Below are 27,204 nucleotides of genomic sequence, written 5' to 3' on the forward strand. Positions count from 1 at the left end.
TAAGGTTAATCTCACTATGGCGACCTGTAACCTGAAGCTAAGAGTTAGGAGTCGAGCCTCATTAACATTCAGGCTGTGGTGGTGAGTCATTATCTCAGAAGCATTTATAGCATTTGTAACCACATTTAAGTCAATGAGGGTATTTTATATAATAGATCCACCTCCCAGTATAACACAATGCAGTTCAGCAGCACCTGTCTGACTCTCTTTGTGCTCTGCCGTACACTTAATTATGATTAACACTATCATTCTCAAATAAAAGCTGTTTGTTGTGCTTTCATTTAAAAAGGATGACTAAAAGCCAATCACGAGGGCCACTACCACAAAATCTAACAGAGAAAGTTTGTGATGCCAGTTAACAATAGACAGTGATTATTTAACTAAATACATTCATCGGGAGGTTTTCTTCAAACCTGTCTGATCTGCCGACTGCTGGTGCAACATTAGTGTCTCACCAGAAATTAACTTGATGAGCGGCCAAAACTGGTTGTTTCCAGGGTGAAAAGCGCTCCATCATGAATAAAGCAACAATACAAAGCTAACATCTGGGGCACAGTTTCTTGTTAGACTTGTCAAAAAATGTGATCTTGCGTGTTGATCCCTCAGAGAAGCCTGACAGCTCAGGGTCAAGTGAAAATGGGAGGTGGTATGTATAGCCTCATCAAAGTTGTGAAGATCAAGGTGAGCAGTGCTGGCCAAATATTTCCCCCGCAGCACTGTCACTCATTACCGCTCCACACCTGTCCCGAGGCTCAGAGAATCCCATTAGCAGCAGCAGAGAGGATGGGGTCGGGCAAAGACATAGTCTCATCTTTGATTTAATCATTGTACGGAGTCTGTGATTGCTTTCCACCCAGGTAGACGTGTCCAACATCTTGAATGGGTGCGGACAGTCATACACAAGCTTGTGTTACCACAAAGCAAATGGGCTACCCACCTTTGTGTCTGCTTTATTCCTATTTCCAAGGTTGATGAGTCCCTTTTGTTTGATTCTGTCTCCACGGATATGCAGCTTTACTTAATGACACAACTAAGGTGTTGCTGTTGCCATCTGCAAAGAATAACCATTATTGGATTGCAGATGTATATGCCCCATGGCACCCATGTGGGAGAGGTGGTGATGTGTTTGTCAGAACAAAGCTGTGGGGTGTTAGCTCCCGTACCGACCACAGATGGTTTATGGCTCTACTGTGAGAGGTGGGGCTGTTTACAAAGCAAAGATATCCTCCCTCTAAAGCATCGATCCTTATCCTTTTCTGCTTTTCTCTTCACCTCCATCTTCTCATCCTTTCATCCTGAAGACGTAAAGGAAGGGCCACAATACACATCACTGTCATGTAGACAGGATATGTGTGCCAGGGGAAATTAAGACCGCTTTATCAAAGAGCTGTACTTCTTTTATCATTACCTCTCAATTTGTTGCTTCTTTTGCTGTTTGAAATATAAAGAAATAAACTATGACGCCTGGATTCCACTGGATGCGTAACGACTCCGACAGGGGTCTGTCCGCAACGGCTGCGTATCTACGCAGTCCGTCAACACCCACCGGATCCGTCTGTGTCGGAGCTGTTGCGGACAGCAGAGTCCCGAGGACGCACGAGATCTCGCGAATTCACGCCTAATCAATTGATATAACTGGAAGATAATCAACATCTCCTCATTAATGACTGGAGACAAATCCAGCGACTCCGTCTTAACGAGCGCTAACGAGGTCGGCCGGCTTGTTAACGAGCCGGCCGACCTCGTTAGCGAACCCGAGGTATTTTATTTTGAAAATATACCGGTGTTTTATTTTGTGTCTGTGCAAGACTTCCTGTCCCGAACGATCTGCTCTGTGCTGAATTTATGCGTAGTGCTCCGTCGTCCGACAAAAATAGAAGCTCTGCGCAAGTGTTGCGAGGGCTGTCGGATGGCCCTGCGTTGTCGGACTCATTACGCAGCGGATCTGCAGTCGGTGGAATCTCACACATTGATTATAATGGGTGCGTAACGGCTCCGACGACGGATCTGCAGCCGTTACGCATCCAGTGGAATCCAGGCGTGAGATGATATAAATCTGTATAAATCTGTTTATTGTACTGAGGAAGCTATTCTTTTAAAATCTCTGGCCATTGTTAGACATGTTGCAAAATTAACCAGGAGGATTTCTTTATGGCAATATTTGACAAATAAAACTGAATTTTGTATTGCTGAACATATGAATTTAGATTTTCAGGCATTTAATCAACAGAATTAGATTTAATCAGACACTCCAATCTGGTTAGGATTGTTCGTCAATTTAAATACTCTATTTTGCTGTATCAGAGTATACAGTGTATCAACACTGTGACAAAAATACAGTGATTTCTTCCCTATCATCCTCAAACCAGTGTTTGGAAATATTAGTTTATATCCAAGTCACAGTGAAGTGAAGATATCTTGAGCATCAACTGACATTTCATGTGTCTACTGCATCCTATTCGTCTCAGGACATTTCATTTTATTGCTTTTCAAACAATGCATTTACTACAACTTATTAGTTTTGATAAGGTCATTCTGTGACAGAGGGGCTGATAATACCTTTCCTTAAAGGGGGAAAAAATCTTTATCTATTCATCATCTCAGAAGGTTACATCTTCAAGGAATGAAAGAAGAAATTTTGGCTATTTTGTCTGTTAATGTATTTTTTAATACAAGAAACTGTTTTCTGACACTCACCAGTCTGTGTCTAGCTCTCATCGGATGAAAAGATTCAAAAAAAGATTCTTGTAGTGTTTACACCGGCTGGGCTTTTTATTCCATTCTGTTAAACACAGTGATGCTAAAACCCCTTGGCTTCATACAGAGCAGACCTTTTCAATCAGGCAGATAGTTTTCTTCTTCATATTTATTTTTTTGTCATGATTGAGCATCATTTGGTACCTTCCTTTTGTGCAGTGGATTTGGACTTGTGGTGACCATTCAAAAAGAGTGTTTCTAAACTCTGACTCGCTGACTTCATCGTCTCTTTACAAATTTTGCTCCTGGCTTTGTAAGCCTACATTAGCACCCAAACACGTAATGTACAACAGATAAATGCTGCTCACCTTTATTGCTATGGACGGAAATTACATTGTTAACACTGAACCTGAGATGTTAATGTTGGACTTTGTTGGAAGCTAGTGCTAGCCCGCTAGCCTGCTAGCATTTGCCTGCTAGTGCTAGCCCGCTAGCATTAGCCCATATCAATCAAATTGCAGTTTGACAAATCAAATGAATGAATGATACACGCTTTGGTTGTTCTCTCTTAACGGCACTGAGTTGGTCTAGTTGGTCATAATAATCACTATTCATGTGTCTCCTGGGTTTGGGAGCAGAACAAGCCCAAAACAGCGACGGCACTTTTGAAACAATCCGAAAAAAACACAACTCGCAACTGCCAGTATTTACAAGCAACTTTTCAAAATAAGAAGCCCAAAGTAGCTCATAATAAGCAGACCTGGCAACTATGGCTGCACTTTGAACCCGGCTTCAGTGACAACAGTGTGAGTCGAGGCACAACAGTCACCTCACGGAGAGGGCTTTAAAGCATCAGTGAAAAATTAATTGCAAAACCGAAAACCAGTGCACCAAAGTTCAGTATTTTACTACGTAACATTGCATCCCTACTACACATCCCTACACTACAACGACTGATTTTTACATCCCAGATAGTTGCAGTTCAGCCCTGCAAAACAACCCCAGCAAAACTCTGCACATATTCTGTGGCTGTTGGTCTTATCCAGGGCTGACAGAGCTGATTCATTCTATCATTGGCTTGCCAACGGACTATCACCCGCCCACTGACAGCATGGCAGCAGCTAGCTGGCCCAGGACCTGCAGTGCCTAGGTGTGGATATCAGTCTTTGGTGCAACCATCTGCCATTGCATATGGAGCCATGCAGCTTGTTCTTGTTTCAACAGGGCTATGGCACAATGGGAAGGAACATTTTAGCAAGCTATCTCTTCTGGTTAGTGCCGTAGCAATAGTTGAATCATATTTAAATATTTACTTCAGGTAAATGGTTTACGCTAACATTTTTTGTTCATTTCACTCTTTCTCCAGTCTAGTTAGTAATATATAAACCGTGTCAAACCAAGTCATTCCCAGTTCCAGACAAAAACACATTCTGTAAAATTGCTTATTGTTTCACACATTTATACCATTGTTTAAACCAAAATATCATGTGATCACACAAGCTCACAACAAACGTCACAGAATTTTGTTATCTGACAGCTGAGTAATTCACAAGCAACACAGATTTATTAGTAAAAGCAACACTGACTGCCAGACTAATGTCTCTTTACACAGTCGGGAGAGACGCACACAGAAAATATAAATAAATAAGCACATTTATACTTGGTTCATATTAACACATTAAGTGTGACTCCCACCTGCTCAGCTGCTGTGACACATTTTGCAGCAGAGGAGTCTTAATTGCTCCTCAAGGGGTAGTGGAAGTTGTTTCAGACATGCATAGTGGTGCACATGCTCATATATGCGAGGATGCAGATGGATTTAAGCTTTGCATCTTGTGATTTTGTTTTGTTTGTCTCGTGTCGTGTCATTCATTACTCTGTAAAGCTCTTATGTCAGATTTGTTTATTGCTTTGTTAAAACTGCTTCATGAATAAATTTGACTCAACATGCATTTTGTTCTAAGAAGGTTGCTTATGCCATAGTTGTCAAAGTATTGACTGAATGAATTACATCGTTATCTTTATTTCCACTTTGCGGAATAGGAGCTTTTTCTCCAACTCATATGGAACAAGGTGTCATGCTGTAGTAGCAAAGACGGCTTTGTTGCTATGTGATAGTATAGCTTTGTAATGGAGGAGCTTATGTAACAGATTAGAATACAGGAGAATATACAATTAATTCTCACTCACACACACATTCATCTACATCCTATGTGAGCCCTTGAATGCCAGGAAAGGGAAAACAGTTAGCACTAATGCTAAAAAAATATTATACAAATAAACATATTAATGATTTAAAGGTCAAATTGTTTGCATCAAATACATAAAGGCAAAATGATGTATGTTCAGTAAAAATGTTAAATTATAAGGAGATCCGGGCATACTTCCTCCTCCAAATACTCCAGTAGCAGCTTCCTACTTTTAGTTGACTTGTAGATTATATCAGCTGTTGATTTGAATGTTGCATGCATACGATACGCCAATCTGTCCCCATGTTTACGTTTGGAGTTAGTGGCGCCCTCTGTCTGCTGAAATTATTATGTTTGTGCATCATCTATTTACGTAACTGTGTCACTTGCAGTAGTCACGTCGTCCTGGTAACGACTTCACTTCCGGCATTATGTACATTTATGAACTGTCCTTATAGTGCCTACCACAAGCTTTATTGTCCTAAACCTGGAGAAGTGGTTTTGTAGCATAAATTAGGCGAAAAGTAAACCTTTAATTCCTGCAACTGGTAGGATCGCTATACTAACCACTTCTGGGTGTATCACATGCACGCAAAATTGGATTGGTGAGACCAAGTGGAAGATTTATTTAAAAAATCATATATTCCCACATCCTGAAGTGACATCTTCAAAAGCTTGATTTGATCAATTATTATAAACATTTCCCCCCATTCATTATTCATCTTTATTTTAGCTCTAGTCTTGACTTAAGACCTCTAATTCTATCAGAACATTTTGCATCTTTCAAAATGTCAGTGGGTATCTCATCATTTTGACCGATTTTTCATTTCAGATTTTTCATCTGTTCATTTTTATTTTTTTTGTCGGAAATGATCTTCCTGATTTGTATGCTGTATGCTTTGATATGTGAGAGTCAGTGACCAAAGGTCTCTAGACAGTCAGCCAGCCTGCTGCTACAGTTTTGGAGTGTCCTTTTAATCTGCTTTGTGGTGTACACATTTTTGTGCGAGGATTGTGTATCTCTTAATCACTGGAGCATGGCCTTATTGTACGTCTCTCATTCATTTATCCATAAAACATTCTTGATCTGTCCTCAAAGCCTTTAAGGTGCTCTGGATGCAGCAGAGTGAGCCCCTGTCGCCCGCCAACGCCTTCGTTTTTTGTTTCTTATCTTTTTATTTGAACCTGCCATCATGCTGTTGCTCATGCAGGAACATAAAGACATGAAAATGTTCCTCTTAGCACCGCTGAAAGTCTGCTGAGGCATGAGGTGGCACAGTGATTAGGGCGACCTTCTTTTAACTGTTTGGATTTAAGCCCCTGAGTCGGCACACTGAGGCCCTGATGAAGACACTGAATTCTGTCCAGCTTCAGCTCTGCAGCCTGCCCTGCAAACACACAATAATAGGGATCTGGTATCTTGTTAGTGCTATTATTATACTGGAAATGCTCAGCTCATGGAACACACACACACACACATACACACACAAACAAACACTGCTTGGTTCAGTTGCATTACTTAAGTATCCTTCCACTCCACTGGTATTTAGAGCAGTCTGGACTTTAATGTTTTCCATTTTTATTCACGGAAATGAGACCCATTCAAACAAATGAGCTCTGTTGCTCTTCATCTGTTAATTGGAATAGAAGAAGCGTTATGACGTCTCTAAATATAGATTTTCTGTCTTGTGTTTCTAAAGCCTGCTTCATAGCCATGTTGCTGCATGAGTAAATATTTGAAACTAATGTTGGAATGCAGTGAACACAGTTTACTGCAAAATGGAAGCTACTTCTATTATTACTACTGTGACTACCATTACTGTTGCTGCTACTACAACAACTACTATGCTGCTATCTTTACTACTACTTCTTTAACTACAACTACGACCACTACTATTACAGCTGCTATGCGTAATATATACGGGCTCTTCAATTTATATTTATTATATATAGGTTATATATAACTGACGTCAGGCTTTCACCCAGGAGAGCAGGGTTCGTGTCCCATGTGAAAACAGAATTAAACAATGTAATTTAAACATCACTCAACTTCTATACCTTACGTTTTGTGCATCACATATTTTATCTATGTCACTTCCGCGCCTCACGTCACCCTCGTAACTACTTCACTTCCGTGAAGTATGTACATTCATTTACTGTTTAAACTGTCTTTTATAACGCCTCACCAGGAAGTTTTTTTCCCTAAACCTGGTATTGTAGCCTAAATTCAACGAAAATGCAGCATTTTATTTTTATAACCGCAAACCACATATGTATGTATGATGCCTTGTGCAAATCTTTCACATGTGTCGCTATGGGTGGTATTGACAAACGACCTATTCTGTCATTTTGGTTGAAGATCTTGTTGAAAAGCAACAGTGAATTCATTATGTAATCATTATTACTCCTACCACTACTAAATATTATGACTCTGACTAGTTTCAGCACTACTAGACCTTATACAAATACCAATAGCACTTATATTACAGATCCTCTCACATTTACCACAACATTACATTTACATTTAGTCAATGAGCAGACTTTTTTATCCAAAGAGACTTACAGAAAAGGAAAACAATCAAGGTATAGTGTGATAAGAGCCATTAGTGCAGCAATAAGTACTAGTGAGGATTCTTTAAGGAGTAGAACTGTGGTGTGGTGCTAGGAGAGAAGATGCTCTCTGAAGAGCTGGGTCTTCAGGAGTTTTTTAACGGTGGAGAGAGGGACGCCCCTGCTCTGGTAGGAACTGGTAGTGTGTTCCACTATCGAGGAACAACAAACACAAAGAGTTTGGATTGCCTTGGACCAACGGGGGGCAGAGCCAGGTGCCGTTCATTGGAAGAGAGCAGCAGTCGTGAGGTAGCATATGCCTGTATCAGGGCGTTCAAGTAGCTGGGTGCAGTACCAGAGACAGCTTTGTAGGTGAGCATTAGAGATTTGAATATGATGCGGGCTGCAACAGGTAGCCAGTGGAGCTCGATGAGCAGCAGTAGACCAGGTGCGCCGCCACGTTCTGGATCATCTGAAGGGGTTTTACTGTGCCGTCTGGCAGGCCCGTCAGGATGGCGTTACAGTAGTCAAGTTTTGAGATGACGACAGCTTGTGTCAGGAGTTGATTAGCATGTTGAGTTCGGTAAGGTCTGACTTTTCTGATGTTGTAAAGTGCAAAGCGGCATGACCGGGCTGTGTGTGGTACAACTTGTGTTCTTGCTACTATTACTACTGGTACTACTGCTACACTCACCAGTACCAATTCTACTGTAATATCAGCAACAACTAATACTGCTGCTACTGCATGTTATAGCTTTAAAATGTTTTTATTCAGGGGGATAATGAATAATTAATGAAACTTTTTTTCAAATAAAACTGTGAACAACTTTTAAAAGATGAACCTGTTTGTATGTTCTGGTGACTAAGTGTGTGCCTGCTGCCGCGCTGTGCTTCTAACTGCTACAGACAGACACAGTGGCATCTGTCCAGTCAGACCACAGCGTCCCTGCAGCAGCTGGAGGTTAAGCGCACTGTTGGAGGTACTGATGGGTGTTGGATGGGAGAGGGGGAGTGTCACTCACACTCTGGCAACCTTCCAGTTATTAACCCAGAGCTCTGACCTTTAGGCTGCTGCCACAGCGGGTGTCTGTGGAGGAATGGAAAAAAATAATCAGTTCAGTGTCAAAGAGGTTCCTCTCTAAGTCGAGGAAGTCATTTCCTGTTGTTGTTTTCACTTTGCATTTCTCGACAAATGTTTTATTCATTTCCTGGCATGTTGATTAAGTTAATGAAAGGAGAGGCAAGACTCACTCATCATGTTTTATGGATCAAAGACACAATGAGGTCTGTGTCTCTTCGCCCGTGTGTTTTTCTCCCAATTAGCTGCGTGGCTGACACTGCCTGGCCGGGCCCTGCAGCTGATTGAGATCGATACGAGGCATGAGAGAGACACCCGTGGGAGTTTTGTTCTTTGGTGTGTCAGTGCCTTCTCTCCGCGCTGACATCACACGCTTAACATATTTATTATCATCTGCATCATTTTCTCGCATGTTATCTCATTGGGTTTTTTTTCATGGTTCAATCAAGACATTCCTTCGCTTATGCAGTTTCCCACAGAGGCCTTGGATTACATCAAAGTTGCTCTGTTGTTAGTACAAGCTTCAAACAAACTAATGAGCGGATGTTGTCAGCTAATTAATGTCAGCTGATCCCCCCTTCAAAAAATAAAGTTGCTCCATATCTTCTTTTCTTCCAGGGTTTATTATTGGAGGGCAGGATCCCAGATAGTGTTCTGTGTTACTGCAGTGATAAACCCTTGTTTCACTCATTGCATTCAATTTGAATATGGCTCATTTGACTTAATTGTTGAGCTGCACTGCTCATGAACCGCCTCCTCATAGACAAGGTTAGATGCTGATAGAATGGGCTATCAGTGAACTGTGTTGACAACATCTGAAGACCTGCAGGTCTCCTCTAAACTGATCTGTTTATGACACTGCTCATTGTGAAACAAGCTAGCTTGCATACATCATTTTCACATTAATCCGAGTAACAGTTTGTTGGCAGAGACGAACATGCTGAAGTCTACAACTTAAAGGGATTGTTCAGATTTTTTTTAAAGTGAGGTTGCAGAGGTACTTACCCTCAGTCAATGTATTCTGTGTAGTAGATGATGTTCTGTTTGTTTGGAGAACCGGACGCTCCAGGCAGGAAACAGACTGGAGACGGGCTCTGTCACAAAACATGTTAACCACCTAAACAAAGGCCCACCCTAAAAATGGTATATCTGATTATGTCTACGATATATTAACGATATGTCCACTGGTTTTTGTTGCTATCCACAGCCGTTTCATTTGGCACTACTTTTTCTCAACCATAGAACTTCGATGTTCCTATGTTTAAGCGATGCAGATTGGCTGTGTTGGTCAGAATCAAACAGATCCAATTCACACTCTTGGCAGCAGCAGCAGCTCTCCAGTCTGTAGGCATGGCTTTACAGTTTACACAACGCCAGGTAGCTTGGGCTTATCTTGGGCTTTATCTTGGGGTCTAGTTTCCACAGAAGTTATCCCTCTCTCTCTTTCAGCCAGTTCAGTCTCCATCTGCAGAACTTTCCTCTTCTGAACGGCATTTCATCATCACTGTCATAATCACTTGTTTATATTTTCTTGTATTTGTTGTCCATTACCAAAACTAGATTCTTATCAGAACAGCTGATCTGCAGCACCACATGAATGATGTTCGTGTAGGATTTGTTATGTGTAGGAACATTGAAGTTAAGTCTAACGTCTATAATAATTGATCAAATCAAGCTTTTGAAGATGCCACTACAGTTAAGAAGTGCCAAATGAAACGGCTGTGGAAAGCAACAAAAATAGATGGAATATCGTTAATATAGCATACAGATTGATGGGTATAACATTTTTGGGGTGTACGTAGATATTGTGTCTTGCTTAATCATCTAATATCCATAGTTGTGAATTCCTTCTTAACCAGAAACTAACACTCTCAGTATACCACAGCTGCTCCCCTGTGCTCCATGTCAGAAACATGCATAGGATCATTCAGAGAAATGTTGTTGCTTACTACAATATCTGTGCATGCCAACCACAGTAAAAATTGTGTTTATAGTAAAATCTGTGACGGGACACAAACTCAGCACACTTACCTTCCAAGCATTTTTCTTCTTAAGGTGTTTTCAGTTTTGTTTGCCTCATATTGTATATGTATTTCAATTAAATCTGTCTCATGGTTATGTTTTCATGTAATTACAGAGCACATCATACCACACTGCTGGGTGCCTTCCTATTTTGAAGTGGTAACTGTTACCAATATAGTTGCTGGGGTGTGAGTGCACCGTCAGCTGGAAACAGCCAGCTGAGACTCACTGCAGCTCTCAACTGGGTCATGCAGGGAAAAGCTGGAGGTGAAATGCCATGTTTTAATAAAGAAATAACTATAAAAGCAAAGCATGCAGTTATTCATGGAACCAAGATATTTTACCGTGCTGTACTGTTTGTACACAAGTGCCTATGCTGGCAAGTTTCCTCATTCAACACAGTGGATGACATTACCATTCCACCTTATTGCTGGCTGTCACACATGGCTCCTTAAAGATGATGTTCCAGGCAGGCCTGTTTCATATTTTGGTAACATTTTGAAGTTGTTTGTGCAAAACCAGATACAGGAGGATTTAAAGGAACAAAAATGCCTGTGGAGCATGATTCATTGGTGATATATTAGCATGTGACCCGTGTATGATGGTAAACACGGTAGTAGGATTAAGGAATTTACGCTTCTGTCTTTTATAATCCCTCCATCTAATTCTCAGTGGCAATGCAACATTTGTCAACATAGAAAATGAAGTGCACAAACTTGTACTGGTTTTGGAATAGATTTAGTCACCAACTCTCTTCCACAATAAAGGTCAATGAAATACATCATTGGTACAAAAAACAAACAACACATTCAGCCTTAATGAGTTTAATGAGTTACTAGGTGTTTAATTCTGTTCTACTTGGTCATTTTTTATTGGTTGACAGTGTTGGCAGTACTGGGGAAGCTACTTTGAAAGCATAGTTTTGTAAGGTATTACTTTTTACGAACCCTAACCACACTGGAAGAAGGGCAGAAATCTACTTTGGTAAATTAAAGGTACTTTGAAAAAGTAATATGTACATGTGAAATTCTAACAACATGTAATACAAAAAGCATACTAGCAAAAATGTCCCTCAATAGATTTTAGAACAAAGAGTGCCCCTTGTTCACAGGTCATACATAAACCAACCAGTCCAAGTAGTCCAGGTGTTGGTATTTCACCAAGCAGTATAATTCAATACTTCAATACTTATGACTAATTGACACCTAGTATATCCAAGTTTAGTTTTACAAATTAAGATTCAAAACATTAAACAGTCTAGCCAAATATTTTCCACAGATGAGCTGACAGTCCAGCTTCCTGGAATACTCCTGAGGAGGGCTGAGGTTGGCCTTTTCTGTTACGGCCTCAAAATGTTTGGAGTTTCAGTGGATATGATGAGACTTTTCGATTTTGTGGGCAATGCGTTGCAGGAATAGTTATTGGTAGTGTCTATGATGTGAATATTGTGGATTTAGTAGTTAGTATGCTTTTGTGCCGGTTGTACACACAAGTAATAATACGCTTAATAATATAATAAACACCCTGTCAGTCACTAGTGCGTCTCACGGATCAAATAGTTTCTTTTTTTAAATATCTGCACGTGTTTTGAACTTATTTTAGTCAGACGACTCACGTTAAAATGTTTTTTACAACAGCAGAACATGTTTACATTTTGACATCTTAACTCCGACCTCAACACTCTCTCACAGGTAATTTACATGAGGTATTGAGGAGTGATATAAATATATATTCCCCTGCAGGTGGATGCTGGAGTGGTGGCGGGGCTGAGAGAGCAGGTGGCAATACAGATGCAGGCAGAGGGAGAGCTATGGGGGATAGTCACATCTTAAATAGAACGCCAGATTTGGAGGGTGTGTTTTGGTGGAGGATGTAGGAGGAGTGAGGCATGTCATGTATTTGACAGAGCAGCCTGAGTTGCCTCCCTGAACTAGCTGGCAGGCTTCGCTCCATTAACAGCATCGATGTTAACTGATCAAGACTCCTAGTCTGTTTGTGTTCCTGTTTCACTACATGCAGATTCCATCACATCAATCAAAATATCCAAACATTGTTGATTTTTTTCCCCATGGAGCCGACGTGAAGGTCACGGACAGACCTTAATTAATCAATGAACATGTGGCTAAAAGTTCAAAACGCATGAACAGCTGGATATCTGTTTGATTCAAACAGCTGTCTGCAGATTACGCGTTAGTGTGGATTGCATGATAAAATGTATATCCTTCGCTCACGTCTCGCTCCTAGTGGAACAATAGCCCTTCTCCACCATTCTGTGCTTGGACACTAATGATTACCTTTGAAATTAACTGAGTGAAGTAAAAGCACTTTCCTCATGAGGCCAATGACAACGTGTTTGAAAACAGGCGGGCGCTGCAGACGTAGAAGAGGACAGATGATGAGCAGCCTCGAGCAGTCCCGCCCCCTGAACAAGTAGTTCAGTCAGTCAGTCAGTCAGTCAGTCAGTCACATACAGACCTGTGTGAGATAAGGGAATTAACTGCTCGAATAATCATGCAAATATGAATGCAGTTGAACTACCATCAAGGTACAAAATGTAGAAACTACTAGTTTAATTACATTGAGTTCACTATTCCTTAACACTGGGTGTTGAGTTACTTGCAGTAAATCTCTTTTATTATCTTCTGCACTATTTAATGCCTTGAATTAAAAATTATACTTGAGTATCTCTTCATACATATTTGAATAAGCATTCTTGAGTAGCCTGAGAACTAAGCATTTCATTTCTACTGACTTCTTCTCTGTAATTTAGTTGTGCAAGTTGTGCATATGACAATAAAGAACTTGAACTTGTGTGCATGGTTGGGTGGGTGTGAGAGGAAAGAAGGAAACAAAATGAGTGGGAGGAATATATAATATTAATAGGGAAAGAAAGCAACTGGGGGTGAAATATGAGGAAGAAAGCTATGAAAGAAACAGAGCGAGAAAGGTGGAGACAGAAAACTAGAGCAGAGAATCAGACATCAGTGTTTGCAGTCCCACGACACAGACTGCTGCTAGCGTCAGTTTAACAGCTCTGCACAAAAGACTTCATTCTGATTGTCAGCATTAAACAGTTTTGAAATGAAAGCTGACTAAATGTCTTGGTGACCGATTAATTGTATTGAGTCAGTCTGAATGCATGGTAAGGATGGACATGGCCTCTCAGAACAGTAATTAGAGATTGAACAGTGAGAATAATGTGATCAGATATCATAATCCGTATTGAGTAAAGGCTGCATCGGGCAGTAAACTAGAGGAAACTAAGCAGCTTGTGCGACCTAATGAGCAATTCTCACTTCACTATGACTGATAGCGTCCTGGCTGCTAATGAGTGAAAAAATGAATTGTTGTTGCTGTGTTTCTCCTGCTCAGAGTTTGGTGCTGCTGTTGTAAGTGGACAGTTTGCATCACAGCCTGTCCTGTCCTCTGATGGACAGTGCTGCCTCCTGTGAAGACTGTCTGTCAGCTACCGATCAGTGTGACTATAGTACAGCAAGCATGGCTCATGCTCTGAAAAAGTTATATATCACATTTTGTACCATCAGTGCAGTTATTACAGTGCTAAAATCTTAAAATGTCTGCAGTGCTTTGATTGATTGTATTTCATTATAGATTGGGCTGTGAGGATGTTACCTCAGAACACTATCTGCACAGGAGGTGTTGATTTATATTAACAAAGAGTAATGGAGACTGAAATGTTTTTTTCACTAGACCCGTGTTGGCACAGAGTTTACAAATTCAACTATAGAGCAGGACTGGGACTCAGAGCTCTCCCTACAAATATAATTTAGTTTGTTAGCTTGAAACGAGCAGCAGTTTGACAATCAGACGGGTCGTAAGCAAACCGCCTTGTCAGCCAATTATATTTTGAAGAGAAAATGAAATAGAAAAATAAAATTAATAAAATTACCAATGACCAAATTATAATAAACAGAGCTTGCCAATAGGCTTGGTACTTCTGGTTAGTTCAGAGCGATGAACAGCCAGTGCAGAAAGCTTTAACATCTTGACCTCTTTAAATTGTGTTGTCCAGGAAAAAGTGGTGTTGCATAGAAACAATAATCCAATCGGAAAGGAGTGAAAGTTGACTAAGAATGTAACACCAATGCAACATAAATATTGACATTATTGTTGTTTTTTTATTTACCTCAACTCAAAATAGTCAAAGTAATAAGATAAATCAAATCTGATGTCTTCAGACATATTGTATATTCTGTTGACATAGATGCTTGATAAAAAGCAAAATCAGTTGTTGATGAAATCAGCAAGACATAAATACAGATGAAAAGCATTACACTAAGTAACACATCATGGCAGCAGAGGAGCACTAGGGAATGCCTGAAAACATTTATTTGATTATGAAATATCGAACAAACAGAAAGTGATATTAGGTATTTGAGTTTAAGGATCCACCAAGTACTCATTCTGATGGAGAGAACCCTTTAGGCCAACAACCATCTGTATCATCATACATTAGCCGTAATTCCGCTGGCCGCTGGGAAAGTCTCAGGCCACGCCCTCTCAAATGGACGCTCACGCACCGTGTCTCCATTTTTAAAAAAAAAGGCCCCATGATCATAAACAAACCAGCATGGCTAATTGTACACAGAGTCTCCACTGATCATAAACAAACCAGCATGGCTAATCATGCACAGAGTCTCCGCTTATCATAAACAAACGGGCATGCTAACTGTACACAAAGTGTCCACAGCTGATTGTGAATTAACTGGCATCGCTAACTGTGCACAGAGCTTCTGGTGCTTGTTGTAAACAAACAGAGCTTGCTAAGTGAACACCTCCTGCAGCAGCAGCACATACACACTGTACTGCAGAGCTAACTGTTAGCCTATTAGCACTGTGCTACTATGCACCTCGTTCCGCAATGCGGGACTGCACTATGAAAGGGCAGAAAATCACGCCTTTGCGAGATCACTATGAACACCCTAAGGCGAAAAGCCGGCACAGAATTCTCCAGCAATATAGCGGGTATTTGCGAGACCACACTATGAAAGGGGCTTATGTTTATTGTCACTTGTGCTACTACTACTACTACTACTACTCGATACTGGCTTTCAGAAATGGCACATGTTGTTGTCGAGTACTACGTGACATCCTGCTTAGTGTTCTATCCAATCAGCAACCAGGCTTTTTTCAGGAGAGAAAAACGGCCCTGACCGCTCAGGACGGCTCATATTCAAATTAGGGGCATTTTAGCGAGTGAGACCCGCCTCATTCCGGGTATTCGACTGTAATGGAAACACCCCTATTTAGAAGCATTGTTTGGATTAAGGGACTTCATTTGGCATGGATTAATGATCTTGCATCTTAATGCTATAAATGTACTCTTTGATGTACAAGTCAAACTTATTTACATTGTGAAGAAATATATGAAGAACCCAGAAGCTTGATTTGTTGTATTTTAGAACACATGGTATAAAGGTATATATCTCCAAAACTTCATAAACAGATACTCCAACATACAAAGAGCATGTGAAAGGATAGGTCTGCATTTTTCCAGGTCTGCTCTGTCGTGCTTATGTCGTGTGTTTTCAAAGAGTTGCAGCAATCGCTTTTCCTCAAATTATTCCAACCCATTGTGTTCACCGGCTGTGAAGTCATACCTTAGTGCAACTCCAAAGGAAGACATGGGGAGAAAATACATGACACTTTTTCAGCGCAGAGTTGCATTCTAAAGTTCAGCTCAAGCTAATATTAGGTTCAAGCTGTCAGAGTTAGACAAATGGAACTGGTATCTTTGTCCTAGTCACATGCAGGTTTGTCTGTGCTTTTCCCTGCATTGCAACTAATAAGACATATCCCTTTAGCATGCAAACACTGTCTGAGGAAATACAAAGAGAGAATTCTGTGCTGAAAAGACTTAGTTCTGCTCATTCCAATTCATGAAGCCTCATACTAGCTTCAGCTGACTCTGGGATGGCAAAAAATGCTTTAAGAGTTTTTGCAGAGAATAAGGTCTACAGACTTTGTCTTCTGTTACCTTATAGTGCAATTGCTCTATAATTCTAACTCTCAAATATTATATTGTGTTGTAGATCTTAGACAAGAGTCAAACATTACATTTTGGGAGTGCTAAATGAGAAGGTTGCTTACAGGTGCATCTCAATAAATTGGAATATCATGGAAAAGTCCATCTCCAGTAGTTTAAGTCAAATAGCCCCAACCAAGTACTGAGTGCATATAGATGGATATACTTTTCAGAGGCTAACATTTCCATATTAAACACACTTATTAAATTGGTCTTTTCTAATATTGAACATTTTTTGAGACACTGAATTTTAGGTTTTCATTAAATGTAAGCCATAATCATTATAATTAAAATAAATCAAATAAATTAAGACGTGGAATGTTTCATTCTGTGCATAATGGATCTATAGTATGTGGTATTTCCACTTTTTGAATTGAATTACTGACATAAATACAATTTTCAATTCAATTCAATTCAAACAACTTTATTTATCCCAAATAGGGCAATTCAGTTTGCAGTCTCCAGTCAGACAGCGCACAAGACAAAGCAAAAACAAAACAACAAACAAAAACAAACAAACAAAACAAAAGCAGGACAGCACATAAACCAAACAATTCCCTCTGTCAGTGGCAACAAATCAGTGTGAGGGTAGCAGCAATATCCAGTCCCCAATGGACCACAGTGCAAACAATCTCAGGACAAAATGAGGGGAAGATTAATAAATAAATTAATACGTTTCCACCTTATGGCTGGAATAAATAAAAAAATGACTAATTACTGCTATCGGTAGCATTTAGAAGCTTGATAGCTGAGGGAATAAAAGAACTGGCGTATCTATTTGTTCTCCTTTGAGGGGCAAGATACCGCCGTCCAGAAGGCATTAAGCGAATTTTCTATGATATTCTAATTTATTGAGATGCACCTGTACATCACATGCAAGCTGATGCCATTGATTTGCACATTGTTAAATGCTAATAAATGTAAAACAGAGCTTAAAGCTTTTATAAGAGTTTTGTTAGGGCTGAAGCTTTGTATTTTGGATCTAGGTCCAAAATGTAATCAGCAACCTAAATCCAGCCATACTTGATCTCATCAACCTCTATAGCAAAAGTTCCAAGCATCCCTCTGCAGTTTGAAGAATTTAGGCACAGCTAGTCTCTGATCAGGGCAGGGGTTTTGAGATAAGTTTGCACATTGTGCACAAATGTGTTTTGAGCTTGTCATTTTATTCTGTGGCTGAAATCTCTAGAGTGGAATAGTTGAAGCCGGTGCAGGAGATTTGCTCCTAGATCGATGTACAGTGTCAACAGACAGGCAGAAGTTTGTTGAAAGCTCTGAAAAGTGATGCAACAACGGCTTTAATATAGTCTGGAGTCTGTCAGCGGAGTGCCTACACAGTGATTGATTGCCTAAGTGTACTCTGTCTGCCTTTCCACAGGAGGTTGTGACGATGACTACGTGTTCAGAGCCCCAGGCGCTGCAGAGGTGTGAAGATGGAGTCTTGACCTCAGGTGGTTCTTCCACCTCATAATCCTCACCCTATTCACTGTGAGTATTTCATCCAGGTGTGATGTGCTTTCTGAAAAGACATCTCTGTGACTGTAAAGACCACATAATGTCATAAAGGAATTCACAAAATGTCAGAAGCGAAGATGAAGAAAGGGCAGGCTGTTAGGACTTTTAAACAAGCACTGGCAGATATGGATTAAACTTCTGGAACTAAAAGGTTGTGTTATTGAAAACTCTGATTTAAAGAAATGTCTTTGAAACTCTCAGGTATTACTGTGTCTTAATATACGGGTAAAAAAAAAAGTAACACTATTTGATAAGTTTATTCCTGATGAATAAGATTACTGAAGGGGAAGGGTTAATGATTTCAACAATGATATGATGTTTTCATAACGTTTTTAGTACCTTCAAAATTACCAAACGGACTAATTACTAGGTACTTTCTTACTTCAAAATGCTGCTTATAAATTATTTTTTAAACTTTTTGTTTATTGACCCCCTGTCAATACACAATATGTTTATTGAGTGTCAATACATTTAACAAGGTTTAAAACCAGATTTGTACTGATTGGGGTCTTTAAATAAATGTTTTGATGGCTACACATGGCAGTTACAACAAGGTTTAAGGAATGCTCATAGTTGTGGTGAAGAAAGAGCCAATATGAATTGTTGACTGTGACAGGACACAGTGCTTCCAGATTCTAGGGATGTTTATCTCCCTTTTTTGTAGCAAGGTATTCCTCTACATGTATACATTGCAACACACATAGTCTTTATATTTAGTGTGTCCCTAAAGGTTTCATTATAAAATATGATGTAGTGGACTCTGGTCCCTATGAGACCAAGAACATGAGCCTTTGCTGTACTGCGATTTGTACTGTGTATTCCATCAAAAGCTGAAAGCCTGCTAACAGGTTGCAAATTATGAGGATACAATATAGTTTGACCCCCCAAAAAGCTGCATGACACTTATAGAACTTTATAGGCTTTATAATACATTTAGTTTCTTTTTTTCCCACTCCCTATCATGTACTCTTTCTCTTATCCTATACAACTTTAAACCTGACAGTATTTGTATGTAACATCAATCTTCAGGATAGAAATGATCAATTCAGATGTTTTATATTAAACCTGCTGACACTGTGATGATGAAGTACCAGCTCACCCAGTGAGGCTGGTGGTCTGGGCCAAGTATAGAAAACATCTGCAACCAACGGCGCCGACCCAACAGTTATGCCTGCCTTCTTAAAGCATCTTTTTCTGCTGTTCATGCTGGCTTTCCAGGAAGAGTGTGTGTAATGTGGCTGCTTGGGAGCAGATCATCAGGGATTGGCTTTTATTTAACATTAATATTTTAACAGTTGGGCAAGAACACTTAGCTCTTTGAAAATTGGCTTTTGAGGGCTCTTTTCTCAGGAAACTTGCACACTGACCCCAAAATGTCAGCTCTGAAGTATCTCGTCAGGGTGACATGTTGGGGACAAGCAGCACAAAACAAAACAGGGATGTCCCCTTACCATGACAGAATGTACAGTGGAAAAGCATCCATCAAACATGTCATTGTTAGAAATTCTCTGTAATGCATTAAAAACACCTCATTTTGTTTTTATTCTACAATCCTACAATTCTACAATGTCATTTAGCAGACGCTTTTATCCAAAGCGATGTACAAATGAGAGTTAATACAACACAAGCAAGGATGAAGTCAAGAAACAAAGCAAGAGTAAGTCCCGTGGGTTCAGTTTGAGTCCATAAGGGCACAAGTGCTTTATAGGTTGCAAGAGCAATCAGTGCGATACTTGTTGTAGTCATCAGTGTAGATCAAGAGTAAAGAGTTGGGTCTTCAGTCTCTTCTTAAAGATTGAGAAGGACTACAGAGGAGAAGAGTCTAGTTTGAGACGCAGAGGCCTTCAGCAGCAGAGGAGCCAGATGTCTTTCACTCGAGGAGCGTAGTGGACGGGAGGGTTTGTGAATCTGAACAAAGCAGTTCAGATAAGAAGGGGCTGTGTCCGTTGCTATTTTGCAGGCAAGAGACAAGGCTTTGAATTTGATGCGGGCTGTGACTGTTTTTTTATTGTTTTGTTACTAATAATTTGGTCATTCACATTTAAGAGCCAAACTGGAACTAAGGTATTTACTGTTGGCCTGTGAAAGACCTTGTTAAGAACATCATTCTTTGCAACACAGAGCTGTCTCAGCTCCCTCAGTTAACAAAGAAACTGCTTCTTTCAAGGATATTGTCAAGTTAAGTTTCTGACATTTCCAGCACAGTGGTGCCAATCTTGAGCAGATCCCAAAATGTCTTTTTATGTTCTGTTGTAGCTGTGTTACAGTGACATGAGAATGTTGTCCTGCATGAAATACGGGATACATATATACAGTTTTCATACTGTAAATATACAGTTATATACTGACAAAATGTCACCAGTCCTGTGCTGTAAATTTACAAACAATCCAGAAATTAACTGCAAATGCATTTATCCACTGGCAGTTTTAGAACTCAAGAGTTTTAGACATAATATTCATATATGTTTCAGTCAATACCAAAAAGAAGTGGAGACTTTTAGTATGTGTAAACCCAAGGGTTCGGTCTGATAGTACTTAGCTCTTTTTATGCTGGCAAGTGCAGACAGCCCATGACTGGACAGTAAGTAACGGCCACTGATCATTTAATAGGAAGTATGTCTTGCTTTAAGAGGTGGCTTCAAGAAGAATGTTTCCATTAGTTCCCCATTAGTTGAAGTATGATGTAAAGGAAATGAGTGTAAATATTCAGACAGAGTATAAATGTGAGGCGTAAGTGTTGAATGTGTATTAGAGCAGGCAATAATTCAAGTGGGGAGAAAAACAAGAGCCTCTTACCTACTGCTGAATTTTTCATTGTTATGTGGTGCATTTAAGGACCAAATACGGGAAGAGAAAATGAGAGATGGAGGACATGATTTTTGCTGTTGTTTTACCAAGGAGAGGAAGATGCTTTATCCTATTTTTCAGGGTGGGATGCATTTGGGGTAAAACAATAAAGAGGGTAATTGATGTTGGATAATAAATTAGAATACAATTGGTTCTGAATATTAAAGGAGAGCAACACCTTAACTTCTTTTTACTGCGCATTACAGATCAAATAAAACAATTAAATGATCAAGAAGCCATTCTACAAAACTGTAATTAGGGGGAAAAGTTACTCTATCCTCAGTTTTTTTGACAACAGAAGTTGACTTAACTTTGAAGTTCAAATGAAAAATGTAACTATTTTAACACATGTGCAGTATTATTCAACCCCCAGCTTCAGTCCAATCACCAGCAAGGTTTAATTTGTCAACAGAAGGCATCATGTTTCTCTTTAAAATGGCCTTGTATTTCTGGGAAACCATGATGCCAGGTACATGATCAAGATTGCCAGTTCCTGACGCAGAAAAACAGCCCTGCATCATCAATGACCCACCTCCATGCCAGACCATGGGGATAGTGTTCTTCTGGTCATAAGCCTTGCCTTTCTCACGCCAGACATACCGCTAGTCTGTACGTCCAAACAGTTCCAGTTTGGAGTCATCAGTCCGTAGAACTTTCTCCAAAAACTCTGTAGTCCTATCCAAATTCATCCTAGCATATTCAAGTCAACTTTTGATGTTCCTTGTGGTCTTGGAGTCCGCCCACAATGTCTTTGCTTATTCAGTGCACATCTTAAAGTTGCCACTGAAGCACTTGTACCAGCCTTCATCAACTGTATAGATCCCTATGTAGCCAGCCATAGATGGCTTTTTGCAATGTTTGCTTTTGGTTAGATTCAGATACAAGCATTTAAGGTGATGCATGTAAAAAGGAAAAGCTGTAGAAGGTAGCGCAGCTTGCCCTGAAAATTAGCGCTGTGGCAAACACAAGTTTCTGATTCTTACATATTTTGTTCAGCAGGATAATCCTCACAAATGAACACCACTTTTGAATGTTTGAGTGTTAATGCAGCCTGGCCAAAGTGAAAAGGTTATGTTATGCTATAGCTAACTACTCCACGGTTGCATGACTTCTACATCACTACTGTTAGCTTCAGACAGTCTCTGACAATCTAACAAACGGTTTTAATAATAATGATAATACATTTTATTTATAGAGCATTTTTCAGGGTACACAAAGACGCTTTACAGTTAAAATGCAGTTAGATATAAAAACAAACAATTAAAATCAATACACATTGAAAGCAGTTCTGAACAGGTGAATTTTGAGAAGTTTTTTGAAGGTGGGTGGATCTGAGCAGTCTCTGATGTTTATAGGGAGAGAGTTCCAGGGGGAGGGGGCGACTATTAAGAGGGCTCTGTTGCCCCAGATTCGGTGCTTGGTCCCAAATGGGAGGGGAAAGGAGATTGGCTTCAGAGGAACAGAGGATGCGGGACGGGGTGTGGTGATGTAGGAGGTCAATGAGGTAGGAGGAGGCCTGGTGATGGAGGGCTTTGTGGGTGGGGAGGAGGATTTTGAAGTGGATGTATTGTGGAACAGGAAGCCAGTGGAGGTTCTGGAGGACAGGGGTTATGTGGTCACGGGAGGAGGTGCGGGTGAGTAGGCGAGCGGCAGAGTTCTGAATGTACTGGAGTTTATTGAGTAATTTGGAGGGAATGCCATATAAGATGCTGTTACAGTAGTCCGGTCTGGAGGTGGGGAGAGTGATGGACAGAATGTGCTTTAGGTGAAAAAAGGCAGTTCTGGTGATTTGGGTTATGTGGTCCTCAAAGGAGAGGTTGCTGTCAAGGATGCCTCTGAGGTTGTGGATGTGAGGAGACAGGGACAGAGAGGAGTTGTCGATTGTGAGGCTAAAGTTATCTGTGGTTTTCGTGCAGGATTTTGGACCAATGATTATGACGTCTGATTTGTTGCAGTTTAATTTCAGAAAGTGTGCTTGCATCCAAGTTTTATTATCGGTAAGGCAGTTAGTGAGAGTGGAGTGAGTGGCAGTAGTGATGGCTTTGGTGGAGATGTGGAGCTGGACGTCATCAGTGTAGCAGTGGAAACGGAGACCGTGGTGACGTAGGAGATTACCAAGGGGAAGCATGTAGAGGATGTAGAGGACCAAGCACTGAACCCTGGGGGACGCCTTGGGACAGAGGAGCGGTGGTGGGAGCAGTTGTTGATGAACTGTTGTCTGTTTGTGAGATAAGATGTTAGCCAGGAGAGGATAGAACCAGTGATGTTGAGGCTGGATTCCAGGCGGGAGAGAAGGATGTTGTGGTTGATGGTGTCAAAGACTCAATGAGGTCGAGGAGGACGATGATGTGGAAAATGGCCGGAGTCGGAGGAGAGGAGGAGGTCGTTAGAAACTTTTAGGAGGGCTGTTTCTATGCTGTCTTTTGACCAGAAACCAGATTGAAATCGTTAGAACAGATCATGGGTGTTGAGGTGGGCTTTGAGTTGTTTTTTTAAGGACATGTAAAAACAAAAAAAATCACAATTGCGGGCATTAACTAAAGTATTTATGGTGTACAATAAAACACAAACATTTCTAAAGCTTGTGTTAACCAGGGACCTTATTTCAGCCATCTAACCAAAAACCCTTTCAATATCCTTAACCCCAGGGCGCTGAAATGTTAAATTACTTCAGGATTTAAAAACTCATTCCTGTGGCGCCCTATAATAGTTACATTTATGGGAAATACACCAGATAAAAATATAAAAAAAATATACTAGAATTTTTAGTATCAATGAGCTATTTGATGTCTGGGAATTTAAAATGTAAGTGTTAAACCAATCATCAGGTTAAACCAAACAAAATCTCTCTCTCAAAAAACAACAACAAAAAACAAGCCCTGATTAAACAGAGATGTGCTTCTATCTCTCCACTATCTTCCCTCTTGTATTGGCTGCTGAGCCCTTTGAAAATGCATTTTACTATTTAACAAGACATATAACAGAAAAGCCTATTAAAGCTTTCCATCAAACTCATTATCTTTCATCTCTTTTAATTGACTTATAAAAAGGCTTTGAATCTTTCATCTTGATAACCTAAAGCTAATGAGCTTTGCAGGTGTACCATGGTGTAATCATGGAAAGTAGGTTATTAAACATTTTGGTGCAGCAGTGATTTTCTGTCAGAATGGATTAGCTTCATTTCTGTGTGATGCTCCCTCACACAAAGGCCTCCTACACCACAGAATGTATTAACACACATACACACACATAGAGGGTTGACTGCTCCTGTGTATGATCACACATTTCATTACTGCAGGATGAAACTCTGTCCCTGCACTATGACTCCACACAGTGATTCGTGGGATTATAGGGCTTTTATGCTCTGGAATGGACTCTCTGAACTTCTAATACCAAAAGTGACAGCTAAACACCAGTGTAGGATGACAATGAAAAGATGTTTTTGAGGCAATATTTTCTAAAAACTGAAAAGAAAAAACAGAGTATTGAGGTACAGCAGATAATTCTGCCAGGTATTACAGAGTCAATCAGAAATAACAATCACATCAATTTAATACATTAGTCTCATATCTAAGTGAGACTGAACTGGTAATCAGATTTGAAGTTTAAATAAATTAGCGGCTGTTTTTTTAATAAATCCCCCTCTGACATTTAACAGAGATTCTGTTGAATCGCGGCCATTAAACATTTTCTATTAACAGGATCTCTGTCATTAACTCACTTATCTATAGTTTTAGGGAACCTTGGTCATCTGCTTTAATTTAAGTGCATGTTGTATGGGTTGTGGACGGGGAAACTACAGTCAGTGGACATGTATAGTAACCAACTTAAAGCTTAGCCTCGTTTTGATTGCTAAGCGGCATGGTGCTCCAGACCCTAATGCATTCACATTGCCTGCTGTTTGACATTGATGGCTCATGTATGAGGGTTTAAAGACCCACTGTTTTTAATGTGATGTACACACAATGTAAGTATAATACACTTTCACATAGTTTGTACCGTGTTCACCTCTCAGTTAAACTGGGTACGCACAGAGAGGATGTCATTTATTGAGTGCACATTGTGTCACACCAACTACTTCACTGGCCAGCAGCTCATATTGACCAATCTAATAAAAGCCATGGCAAAAAGGCATACAGGAATTTACCATCCTCTTTGGTCCTGTCAAATGATTTTATGATATTGGCAGCAGGAAAGTGCTGCCCTCTTATGCACATAATGACTTTTTTAAAAACTGTATAATGGATGTGAATGAAAAGCACATTATACAGTGACCAAGTTCTGCATTCTGATTGGCTGGAAGACATGGATTAACCGTTAGTAACTAAGAGTATAAACGGACACATCGTTATAGTTTTAAACTGGAGGTAGAGAATGAAAGGAAGTAAGGCTTAGCTAAACTGTTTGGTGCACTGGTTATTCGTGTAAATACCAACATATAGCTTAATATAGCATATGTAGTATAGGATAAATAGCTTCTCAGTGAAAATACATCTCTGGATGTCCAAATCAACTTACAGTTGGAGGAAGAAGGGATGATTATTAGTTGCAGTGAAGCTGTTTGTTTACAGTCTGGATTCAATTCTATTTCAGTCTGAATCAGGACAGGAGTCTGTCCAGTTTGTGGTTTCCAAAACAGTGTTTGAGAGTAACTGCAGTAAGTACTTTTACTCAACTACAGCTACTTTATATTTCACTAAACTTGTTATGTTACCTGTATTCATGTTTTAAAGGTTACAGCACCTCCTACAGGGCTTCAGTAAAATGCAGCCTGTTTCGGCGAGTCTCATTGGTAGTGGTCACATGGGCCGAGGCAGTCGGCCATTTTGTCCAGTTAGAGGAATGTAGGAAACAACATGTTTTGGTTCTCTGTTTTCATCTGACTCCATCCGCCTGTGTAAGCCTTGGAGAAGCTTTGTTTGTGAGTATATTAGTTCATTTATGTTTATAGAAATAATCTCTGCTCACATTTAATTGTATTTTGTATTTTATTTGCGGATTGCATAGTCATTTTGTATTCGTTTGTTTTCAGTTTCACACTGTTGATGTTACTGCTACAACTACCACATGACAAGCTCTGTATCAGCAATAAACGGACGTTCAAGTGCACGTTGAGAACTCACTTATGCTCCTTCATCATTCAGGACTTTGTGGTACATCAGCCAAGTCACAGTGTTTAGCTATCTGGTGATGTGTGCCTCGCTACGCACTCAGGTGCCAGAATAAAACTACATTTCAAAGGGACAGCTATGATTCTTCGTTTATTCGCAGATTATGATATTAGGTTTATTTATATATTATTTTAATTGACAAGTCAATAAAATATGTATTCTTATAGATCAAATCACTGCTTTTAAATTATTTTGACTTGTGACCCTCACAGAAAGCCTTCCTTAGGTCGGGTCCCTCCTCATGATGTCATGACGTCTATGAATTGTTATCAGTTCTACGAACTCACAGTTTGAGGCCCAAAGATTTACAATTTCTCTACAAGATCTCCAAAACATCCAAACCACTTATATACGTAGATGCATGTGGAATAAGTTGTTTGTCTTTTTTCCTCTTTAAAAAAACAAAATCTCTACAGAATGGTCTTGTGACGTTTTGGAGGGGTGTGCCCCACGTTGGGAGCTACTTGACTTAAAAAGTAGTCAAAACTATCTCAAGTACCTACAGTAGTAAATGTTGCTAAATACATTGATCTATCAGTATTAACAGTCTAATAATGTCAGATATGATACTATATCTCGTGTCCCATGGAGAAAACTAAAGTAAATGACTTTTCACTCCTGGCATTTACGTACATTTATTTACTGTTTAAACTGTCTTTTATAAGCAGGAGGTTTTTTTACCCTTAACCTAGGTCAGTGGTTTTGTACCTAAATCCACAGAAACTGCAGCCTTTTCACAACCACTAACCGTATGTATTATGACGTGTGCGCTATTTTTAGATTGCAGTACCGTGAGCTACAAAATTCACACTGAATGCTGGTGGCACATAATTTTCACACATTACGTGCCACCTGCATGGAATTCGGTGTTAAGAAGTCATTGTTATTTCACATAATTTTGTGAGATCAGGTTGGTTAATTGAGCTGTACCTCTACTAAAGAACTGGACATTTTCTTTGTAATTAAGTATCTATATTGATGTATTGATAGTTCTACTCATAAAATATCTGCATACTTGCTTCAACACAGATCTTAAATATCATTGTTTGTCACAAGATCTCCATTATTTTGCAGCAAGGGAACCAAACC

At 39.9% G+C, this 27,204-nt stretch overlaps 1 protein-coding gene across 5 annotated transcripts in view; it reads left to right on the forward strand.

The window, feature by feature from the left end:
- The window catches only part of lrfn2b (leucine rich repeat and fibronectin type III domain containing 2b), a 153,968-nt gene that overhangs the window by 66,487 nt on the left and 60,277 nt on the right, over nt 1-27,204 (forward strand). For 3 of the 5 annotated variants that reach the window (XM_059356162.1, XM_059356164.1, XM_059356163.1), the window contains one exon: nt 17,961-18,070. The exons of 1 other annotated variant lie outside the window; for it this stretch is intronic. The gene's annotated coding sequence lies outside the window, so the exon portion shown is untranslated. Of the gene's footprint in view, nt 1-17,960; nt 18,071-25,793; nt 25,866-27,204 lie in introns of those variants that run through there. One more of the 5 variants, XM_059356166.1, reaches the window with a different exon arrangement.

The sequence above is a fragment of the Centropristis striata genome, chromosome 18 (genome assembly GCF_030273125.1).
Source record: "Centropristis striata isolate RG_2023a ecotype Rhode Island chromosome 18, C.striata_1.0, whole genome shotgun sequence".
NCBI classification, from domain to species: domain Eukaryota; kingdom Metazoa; phylum Chordata; class Actinopteri; order Perciformes; family Serranidae; genus Centropristis; species Centropristis striata.